Genomic DNA, 9,248 nt, shown 5'->3' on the forward strand with positions numbered 1-9,248 from the left:
TCTTTCTGTGTGGTCCTAAGCATCTTCTATATGTTGCAAAACATGTGGATGTGTAGTAAATGAAAAGTTGGCTTTGCCATTGAACTGAATGGGAAAGACCATGTGTGGGGGGGTGTTCCTGGTCCCTTTATCAGTGTTTTATTTAACTGCAGTATTTTTAATATTAGTTTGAACTGTGATTATTGTTAGAGCCCTTTTCATTGGTATTGTTGTGATCTGCCTTGTATTACTTTGCTGTGATTTGCTCTCTCAAGGAAAATCTTTAGAAATGTAGCATAAACACCGACAACTGGGAAACACTGACCTGTGAGTGCTCCAACTGGAGAACAGCCTTCACCAAAGGTGTCATGGGCTTTGAAGATGAACTCAGGACCAAAGGGAGAAATGTGCTAAGAGGATGGCACGCTCGGCAAACCCTCACCATGATCAACTCCCATCCAGAAACCTATGTCCCCACTGTGGAAGGACGTGTGTATCCACTGTTAAAATAGTCTTTATGGCTACGAGTGATCGCCAAAGAAGAAGTAGTAGAAGAAGAAGATTCTACTTTGTAATTCTGAAGGAAAGGCAGCATATGTCACGGTCAGGTCGGCAGGCGGTTGAAGCCCTGACTGAGGACGTCAGGACCGGAGGCAAGCTGGTGATGTAGAAGCAGGAACAGGTGCAGGGCGGATGGTCCAGCAGCAGGCAGTCGCAGGGTCAAGGAGCAAGGCAGAGGCGAAGGTCTGGGAGTCGAGGAGCAAGGTGTCGGCAAGGCAAAGGTCCCAGGGTCGAGGAGCAAGGTGTCAGCAAGGCAAAGGTCCCAGGGTCGAGGATCAAGGCGTCGGCAAGGCGAGGGTCCAAGGAGCAAGGCGTCAGCAAGGCAAGGGTCCGAGGCGCCAGAGGCAACCAGGCAGGGATAGCGTTGCTGTGGCAAAGAGCTGAAGGGAAATGCTGAGCTTTTATCCCTCCCAGCTCCTGCCACCAGGTGCAGTGAGATATCAAGTGGCCTCACCTGAGTGACCAATCCTTGCCTCTCCATTACAAGCTGATGCAGGCCCCAGTCCTGCAAAGCACTACCGGCCCCAGAGCCTGACTCCTGCCCATACTCCTGACAGCATAGAAGAGTTTTAAATAAAAATAATACTAAAATAAACCCACCTGAACCCTGAATCTGCCACTCTGGAGAGGCTCTTGATAGGGCAGAGGAGTCCCTGTGTCCAGGAACTTAGGAAACTGCCTCATACTGAGTTTGTATAACTGCCTTATGGTTCGTCAGGATTCTATTCAGGATTGTCTTCACTGAGTGGCAATGACTCTCCAGGATTTCAGACCACCTCAGCCCTATCTGTGAAACCAGGAATTGAGGACATACCACTTGTGACTATGGATGGAAACACCTGCCAAATTCAATTCTCTTCTCCCAGTTTCTCATTCTTCCAGTCTTAAAGTTAGTTCTCCACAATTTTGGCAGCAACTGAAGATTCACGAAAATTTGCCGGCATTGTCATGCAAATTTCTCCTACTAAACACATGTATGTATGCCATTTTGATTAATGTACATGTTTTCAGAAGCGGTTTCTCCTAACATAATGCATTTTTTTTTTTTTGCATTCTGCTTTCACTAACGTGAAAACCCCCCAGATATTTTCAAATTTCAAGAGATGACTGTGATTCGTTTCTCATATTGTTTCAGAAGTGTGAATTTGATAGATTCACCTTTAAATGCAGATTGAATCATTCCCCCCCCCCAAATCCCTATTTGTGACTACACACAACGTTACTCTGAATGGATTACTTCAGGTTATCTCCTGTTAATTTTGTCTTGGTAAGAATAACACCCTCTTGTTTAGGCACTGCAGGCTTTTAGCAAATCAGTATATAGCCAGCTACCATTGCTTCTGAACAGCATATCCCTTGAGAAGAACAGTGTTTTTAATCACTTAGGCCGCTATCTTCCAATCATTTACTCCAGAAAAGTTCTTTTCTAAATGAGATGGCTGCCAAGTAAGCTATTTAAGGATTGCAACATCAGATCAGGCTCCAATATTCACTTTTGCTCAGAGGCAATCTTCAGTACTTTGTGGGTTGAAATGTTATACTCTTGGGCAGCTAAGGGAGTGCACTTAATGTATCACAATCCTAACGCTTGAACAAACAATACTTGCATGTGTCAAGCTTATATCTTAACATGAATTAAACAACATCAGGCAATACCACCGGTCTGATTCGATACATCAGCCTCCAGCTAGTTCAGTGTCTCAGGCTGCTTGAAATAATAAAACTGTGCATAATTCAAGGAAAGCAAACCATAGACAATATTAAAATTATCTACTCAAGACACACTGCTGGCATTCAGATGTAGCCCTAAACTATTGTTTAGCATGATGAGAAAAAGTCACAGTGAACCTCTGGCTTGGACACTCCACTTAGACTGCAGGTGGACTAGAAGGCTGAATTGCTTGAGATTAACCTTGGTTTAGGGACCCAGGTGGCACTGTGGGTTAAACCACTGAGCCTAGGGCTTGCTGATCAGAAGGTCGGCGATTCGAATCCCTGTGACGGGGTGAGCTCCCGTTGCTTGGTCCCAGCTCCTGCCAACCTAGCAGTTCGAAAGCACGTCAAAGTGCAAGTAGATAAATAGGATCCGCTACAGCGGGAAGGTAAACGGCGTTTCCATGTGCTGCTCTGGTTTGCCAGAAGCGGCTTTGTCATGCTGGCCACATGACCTGGAAGCTATACGCCGGCTCCCTCGGCCAATAATGCGAGATGAGCGCGCAACCCCAGAGTCGGTCACGACTGGACCTAATGTTGAGGGGTCCCTTTACGTTTACCTTTTTAACCTTGGTTTGGTTTGTTTGGTGTTCAAAATATGATTAACCTTAGCTATGGTTACTTGAAGCAAGCCAGCATAATCAGGTATGGATTGAAGCTGATTTAAGATTAACCACAGTTTATCTGGCTTCAGATTCACAATTACTTTAAAACAGAGGCCAAAGTTTATCTACTTCCTCTTATTGTCACATTTGAGGAGAGGGAATGCGTGCACCTGAGTCTCACTGCATCTCATTCTCATATTACTAAACCATGCGTAGCGCAAGGTGCACAAACTTCAATCTTGTCTATCTACTGCGTTTTTTTAATAGACTCCTAAAATCTACCAACCAGAGCCAGGTGCAAAAAGCATACAGTTATAATTAAGGAACAAAGTGCCTATGAGCACATTCTGAGGCTAAGAATTGGTTTTCAATATCAATTCACCATTCTTTCGCACAAAAATCCACTCCTGGTTAACTTTGGTGATTCCAGCAGCCTAATTTAGATAACACTAATACTACTCTCAATAATACCAATAAAATCCCTGCCAGATCAGCTCATCAGCGCTATGCACATTGCAGCTGATGAGAACATAGCCTCCCCTCGTCATTTCCTCTGAGTTTTCTGCTTTTGTTGATCCATGATCTCAGATATCCACATAAATTTCACAGGTTGCCTTCAGTATCCTTTGGAAATCAAACCTGCTATATTAGCATAGTGTTCTCAAAATACACTCACTTCACAGGTAATATATAGCATAGTCTACAGAAAGATATAGATGAGGGGGGAGGGAGGCAGAGAATGGCAACAGGTCTGTAGGAATACTTCAAAACATTGCCCCAAAATGAAGAAACAAAAAGAGAATTTGCTGTTATGATACGTTTAGTTTGTGCCTGAAAGTTGGAAAAAGGGGGTCCAATGCAATCATTATTTAAGTTTAGTATTTCTTCAGGAATGTCAAAAATCTGGATGTTATGTGCTGCTAGGTTTTTCAGTGATTTTTGTTGCCTATGAGACCAGTCCTGGAAGATCAGCAAAGAATGTTGTAAAAAGGGTGTGTGGATTTTAGCCAAACCACACGGGCATGTAAATTCCTAGGCTTCAAGTCCTTTTGTCCTAGTACATCATACCACAACTTAAATGAAATGGGTTTCACTTGGTACCCCTTCATTTATGTATGCAACTAAACCTTTCCCCTCTTTCTCCTCATTTTAAACTCTGGAAACCTGGCTTTTGAGATCAAGGGTTCTTGTGAGATACTCCTCTGAGCTGTCAAAAAGGAGAACATTTATAAGCCTGCCAGGATGTGCTATGGAATTCACGTTCTGATACTGCTCATGGGTCAAGGTGAGCTGTGGAGTTTTTGTTTATTTGCAGGGCAGGACGGGGAACAGTACTGATTTTATTATGGTTGTATCTTTGCCTATAAAAGAAATACAAAATAGTTCCAAAACAAGAGAGAAGGCAGCTAGCAATCGACCAGTGACCTGGAAGATGGCATAGCTGGGTGTCAGATGTTGTTGCGACTACTCTAGAGTAACGACTCTCCACCTGCTTGTCTTTTAACAGTCTTTATTGGTGCACTCTATTTACAGTGTAACGGGGTGTTGGAAACATGTCTGCTCATTCCGATCCAGAATCCGGCACTGCCCCCCCCCTGCGTGACTTCTCCCAACATAAGAGTCGCGGGACAGTGAATCTCCTCCCCTTTCTCCTCCTCCGTAATTCCGGAACCGGGGGAAAAGGTCTACGATCCGTCTTTTCCCTGTCCCCCCTTTCTGTCTCTCTCTCTTTCCGCCTGTGGAGCCGGGGCTCTCCCATGCTGCTAGAGACCTGGCACTCTCTCTCCGTTTCCTGACTAGCCTCTTCAGAGCCTGCGCTTCCATCGCTGCTTGGGGAGGAGCTGCTTCTGATGAGAGGGGGAGGTTCTCTATACTCTCTTCCCCTTACACTGGGGCACCTTCCACTCATCAATCTCAAGCCCTGGTATCTTGCTGTGCAGCATACCTAGAACCCTCCTTGCCCAGGGAAAGGGGCAGGTGACAGGACCAAGGAGATGAAGGGTGAAGCAAGGATGAAGTCACAGCTATTTCATCCCCCTGTTTCATCAGTTGCTTTTAGAGATAAAGAGTGAAATCCAGCCTGGAATCTGGCAATCCTAGCAGACCATAACCCTCTTCACACATTCGAAGCGATGTAACATATACCCTGTTTCTCATATTTTAAGACATACCCATAAAATAAGCCATAGCATGATTTTTAAGCATTCAAGGAATATAAGCCATACCCCGAAAATAAGACATAGTGATAGGCGCAGCAGAAATGCCGGCCGCGGCAGGAGGAGGAGAAAAAAAATAAGACATCCTTTGAAAATAAGCCATAGTGTGTTTTTTAGGAAAAAATAAATATAAGACGTGTCTTATAATATGAGAAACACGGTATATAGGGAGCAGGTGAGCATGCCCCTGCCAGCATGTCCAGGAGGCTGCCTAGTCATGAGTAAGGCCATGGCATAGACACATACCCGACTGGCATGTTCCCTCCCTCCTGGGAGATCGTTCGGGAGCTTCTGGAGCGTTCTTCAGCCCAAACATCACAGTGACTGGTGTGATGAAGCGCCAGCACACCTTAGGGGTCTGCAGAGGCTTGCGCAGCTGCGTAACAGACTCAGTAGCACAGCATTCTTGCTAAGCTAGTTTATTTACATATAAACAGACTCGGAGCTCTTCATCATGGCTCCCTCTCTCTAGCATCACAGGCGGTAAAAAAAGAAAAGAACAAAGGAACAACAGTCCCACTTAGGAAGACAGTAAGACAAACATGTGGAATGAAAACACATACAGTCATTTGATACACAATAAACCTATGACTGCAGACGGGGAATGAATCTCCCGACAGCCCCCAACATCTCCATTCACCCTATCTCCATTCCCCTCCCATTTTTAGCTGGAAGGTCTGAATGCGGCTTCCTCTTCTTCTTTGGCGATCGCTCATAGCCGAGTAAGATTGTCTTCCATGAAAACAGCCTTAACAGTGAGTGTATAAGTGACTGTGGAGGCCAATTCTGGATCCACACGTCCTTCCACAGTGGGGACATAGGTTTCTAAGTGGGAGCTGATCACGGTGAGGCTTTGCCAGATGTCACTTCCTCTTAGCATGTTTCTCCCTTTCCTCCTGAATTTGAGTGTCTTCAAAGTCCACTTCAGACCTCCCCATGAAACTCAGGAATGTTGGGGTATAGCAAGTGTACCTGTGAATGTTGGGGACAAATTGGTACACATGGAGGCATGCTCCATAGACACTTTATGCCCACGTGTTTCTTTTGAATGCATGAAGAGGGTTCATGTGGTAGAAGGAGCAGCTAGAGAGATTGGGAGAGATTTTCTGCAGGGGATAATGTGGAGCAAAGGAGCTGGTTTTAATACTATCCATACATTACCATTGCTACTCACTGCTTGCTGGCAGTACAGAGTGGACGTGGTGTCTGAAAACACCCCGGGGACCAGCATTTGGACATGATAATGCCGCTCATAAGGAGCCAGCCATGTCCGTAGATAATTCATATATTTCAACAAAGTGTCCTCTTGGAGCTTTTGTGAGCTCTAGGCTACAACCGCTGTTCTGAAGCATGCTTTGTCAAGCTTGCGCTGAATCAAGAGAACTGACAACATAATTGGTTTATCAAGAGGAGAATCTATTTGATGTCCTTTTTTTGATTCTGCCCAACTGGCTGCTCAGTAGAAAGGAACAAGAGTTCAGAGCAGATGTGGTTGGGTTTAGAACCATGGGGACCCCACTCTTCCTCCAGATGAGCATGTCAACAATGTGTCTGCCTTGTAGCTTTGTGGATATGATGCTACTCTGGCCTTATGAATTAAATGCCAAGTACATTCTTGAAGCTTCATGTATTAAATATAGGAGAACCAGAAGATGCTTTCAGCGCAGAAGGGTTTCCTGACAAGCTAGGTCAATACCCTCTAAAACTGTTCATTTCTCTACTAATGGATATGCCAGAAAGTACTTTCATTAATATCTATTCAGGTTATTAGATTTATATCCTGCCTTAAAATTACCCAGTGGATCCTCAGGTTGCCAGAACTTTAGGTTCCCCCCCCCTTAAAGTGGATTAAAGGGCTCTGTCACCTTCGTGTACAGATCCACTGGGAGGGGGGAATTAGACTTTTTCCAATCAGAAAAGTAACAGAGAAATGCATTGAAACGTGTGGGAGGAATGAATAAGAACAGAAAGACATATGAACACAAGCAAATCAGGATGAATGTTCCTTGTCTTATAACTGCCAATCAGACAAATCAGAGCAATTGCTCAAAAAAGGCAGGATATAATCTAAACTCTGTGTAAGCTTTGTGCAAGCAAATCGAGATGAAGTCTCAATAAATAGGTCATCTGGAGAAGCCCAGAGGGTGGCTTACACCAGTAATGCAAAACCCATACATCTAAAAAATAACCAGTACATAATTGCCTTTATAATCATTGTGAAATTATAATCTACTCAGTACAAAATATCCTCTTTAAATGATTATATCTATATCGATATGCTACCCTTCTTCCCAAAGGAGCCCAAGGCACCAAACACATCCACAACAAAAACATTTCTAAAAACAGTTAAAATGTTCTAAAGACAGTTGCAGTTATAAACAGTTAAAACATTATCTTATCCAGCGATCTCAGCGTTGCCAGGAAGAATGTCCTTCAGCCATTAAATGCCTGGATAAACAGAAATGTTTTCAGATTCCTCCTGAAAGTCAATAGTGAAGGCGAGAGGCAAATGCCACTGAAAGAAGGACCCTGGCACCGGTCAATGCCCAATGGGTAGCCAGTAAAAGGATTAGAGATCAGGAGTTTGCAAACGTTCTCAGTGTCATAAAGGAGCTTGATTTGAGACCCTCATTAGGAAGGAATTCCATAGGAAGCTATCTGGTACTGAGTGAGAGCATTGGTCCATGTAGCTTGGTCTTATCTGCATCGACTGGCAGCAGGTTTCCAGGGTTTCAGACAAGGAACATTCCCCACCCTGTCTGAAGAAGCTAGGGACTGAATCATAGAATTGCAGAAATGGAAGGAATCCCATGGATCATCTAGCCCAGGCATCCCCAAACTGTGGCCCTCCAGATGTTTTGGCCTACAACTCCCATGATCCCTAGCTAACAGGACCAGTGGTTGGGGGAGGTGGGAATTGTAGTCCAAAACATCTGGAGGGCCGAAGTTTGGGGATGCCTGAACTAGCCCAACCTGAACCTGACCTTCTGTATGCAAAGCAGATGCAAAGTTACTGAGCCACGGCCCTTCCAGCACAGTGAAAGTGTTATCAATGCTCTACTTTCTTTATCAAACCATATCTTCATTTAATGTAAACCTTCATTTAATTTAATTTTACTACAATTGTTAAAAGAGATCTCCATTTTCAGCATATGCTTTTAATATTGATTTTTTTAAAAAAAATCTGAATCGGGGGTGCAGATGAATTCTGAAAATCCTTCAGGTTTGCCACCTCCACCTGTTGCCATTTTAGCGTTTTTGCATAGTGAAGTTCCAGATTCTGTAAAATTTTACCTGGTTCCAGGTCAGGCAGTGAGTATGTCTTCCTCTCCCAGACCCTCCAAGTGTCCCTATTTTCCAGGGACGTGCCTGGTTTAGAGAAGCCGTCCCAGTTCCTGATTTGATCCTGGAATGTCCCACTTTTCCTTAGGATGTCCCTACTTTCATCGGAGAAATGTTGAAGGGTATGGAATTATCTGACCCGTAAGCCGCCTGAAGGCAATCCTGTATAAGGAAGTTTTAAAAAAATGTTTAATGTTTTATTATGTTTTTTATATATGTTGGAAGCTGTCCAGAGTGCTGGAGCAATCCAATAAGATGTGGGGGGTAGAATCATAGAATCACAGAGTTGGAAGAGACCACAAGGGCCATCCAGTCCAACCCCCTGCCAAGCAGGAAACACCATCAAAGCATTCCTGACAGATGGCTGTCAAGCCTCTGCTTAAAGACCTCCAAAGAAGGAGACTCCACCACACTCCTTGGCAGCAAATTCCACTGTTGAGCAGCTCTTACTGTCAGGAAGTTCTTCCTAATGTTTAGGTGTATAAATAGTGAAATGTTTAGGGTATAAATAGTGAAATTATCATTATGGAATGGGGCACCCCTATTTTCATCGGAGAAATGTTGGAAATGTCCCCATCCTGACAACATGCTTAATCAGTGTTCAAACCTGAAACACTGTGCAAGATTTATGATTTGGTTCAGGGCTCCCATTCGGGTCGAGCCAGCCCAAGGTGAGATTGGGGCTACTCTGAAGCACTGGGCTAGACACCAAATTGGATCTGCAGGGCCATGCACAGCCCCACTTTAAACGAGAAGAAAAAAAGCTTTAAAATAATTACTAGTTATAATCCAGTCACCTTTTTTTTTGCCAATAAAGATATCTGAATCATTT

The sequence above is a fragment of the Zootoca vivipara genome, chromosome 8 (assembly GCF_963506605.1).
Source record: "Zootoca vivipara chromosome 8, rZooViv1.1, whole genome shotgun sequence".
In the NCBI taxonomy this organism is placed as follows: Eukaryota; Metazoa; Chordata; class Lepidosauria; order Squamata; family Lacertidae; genus Zootoca; species Zootoca vivipara.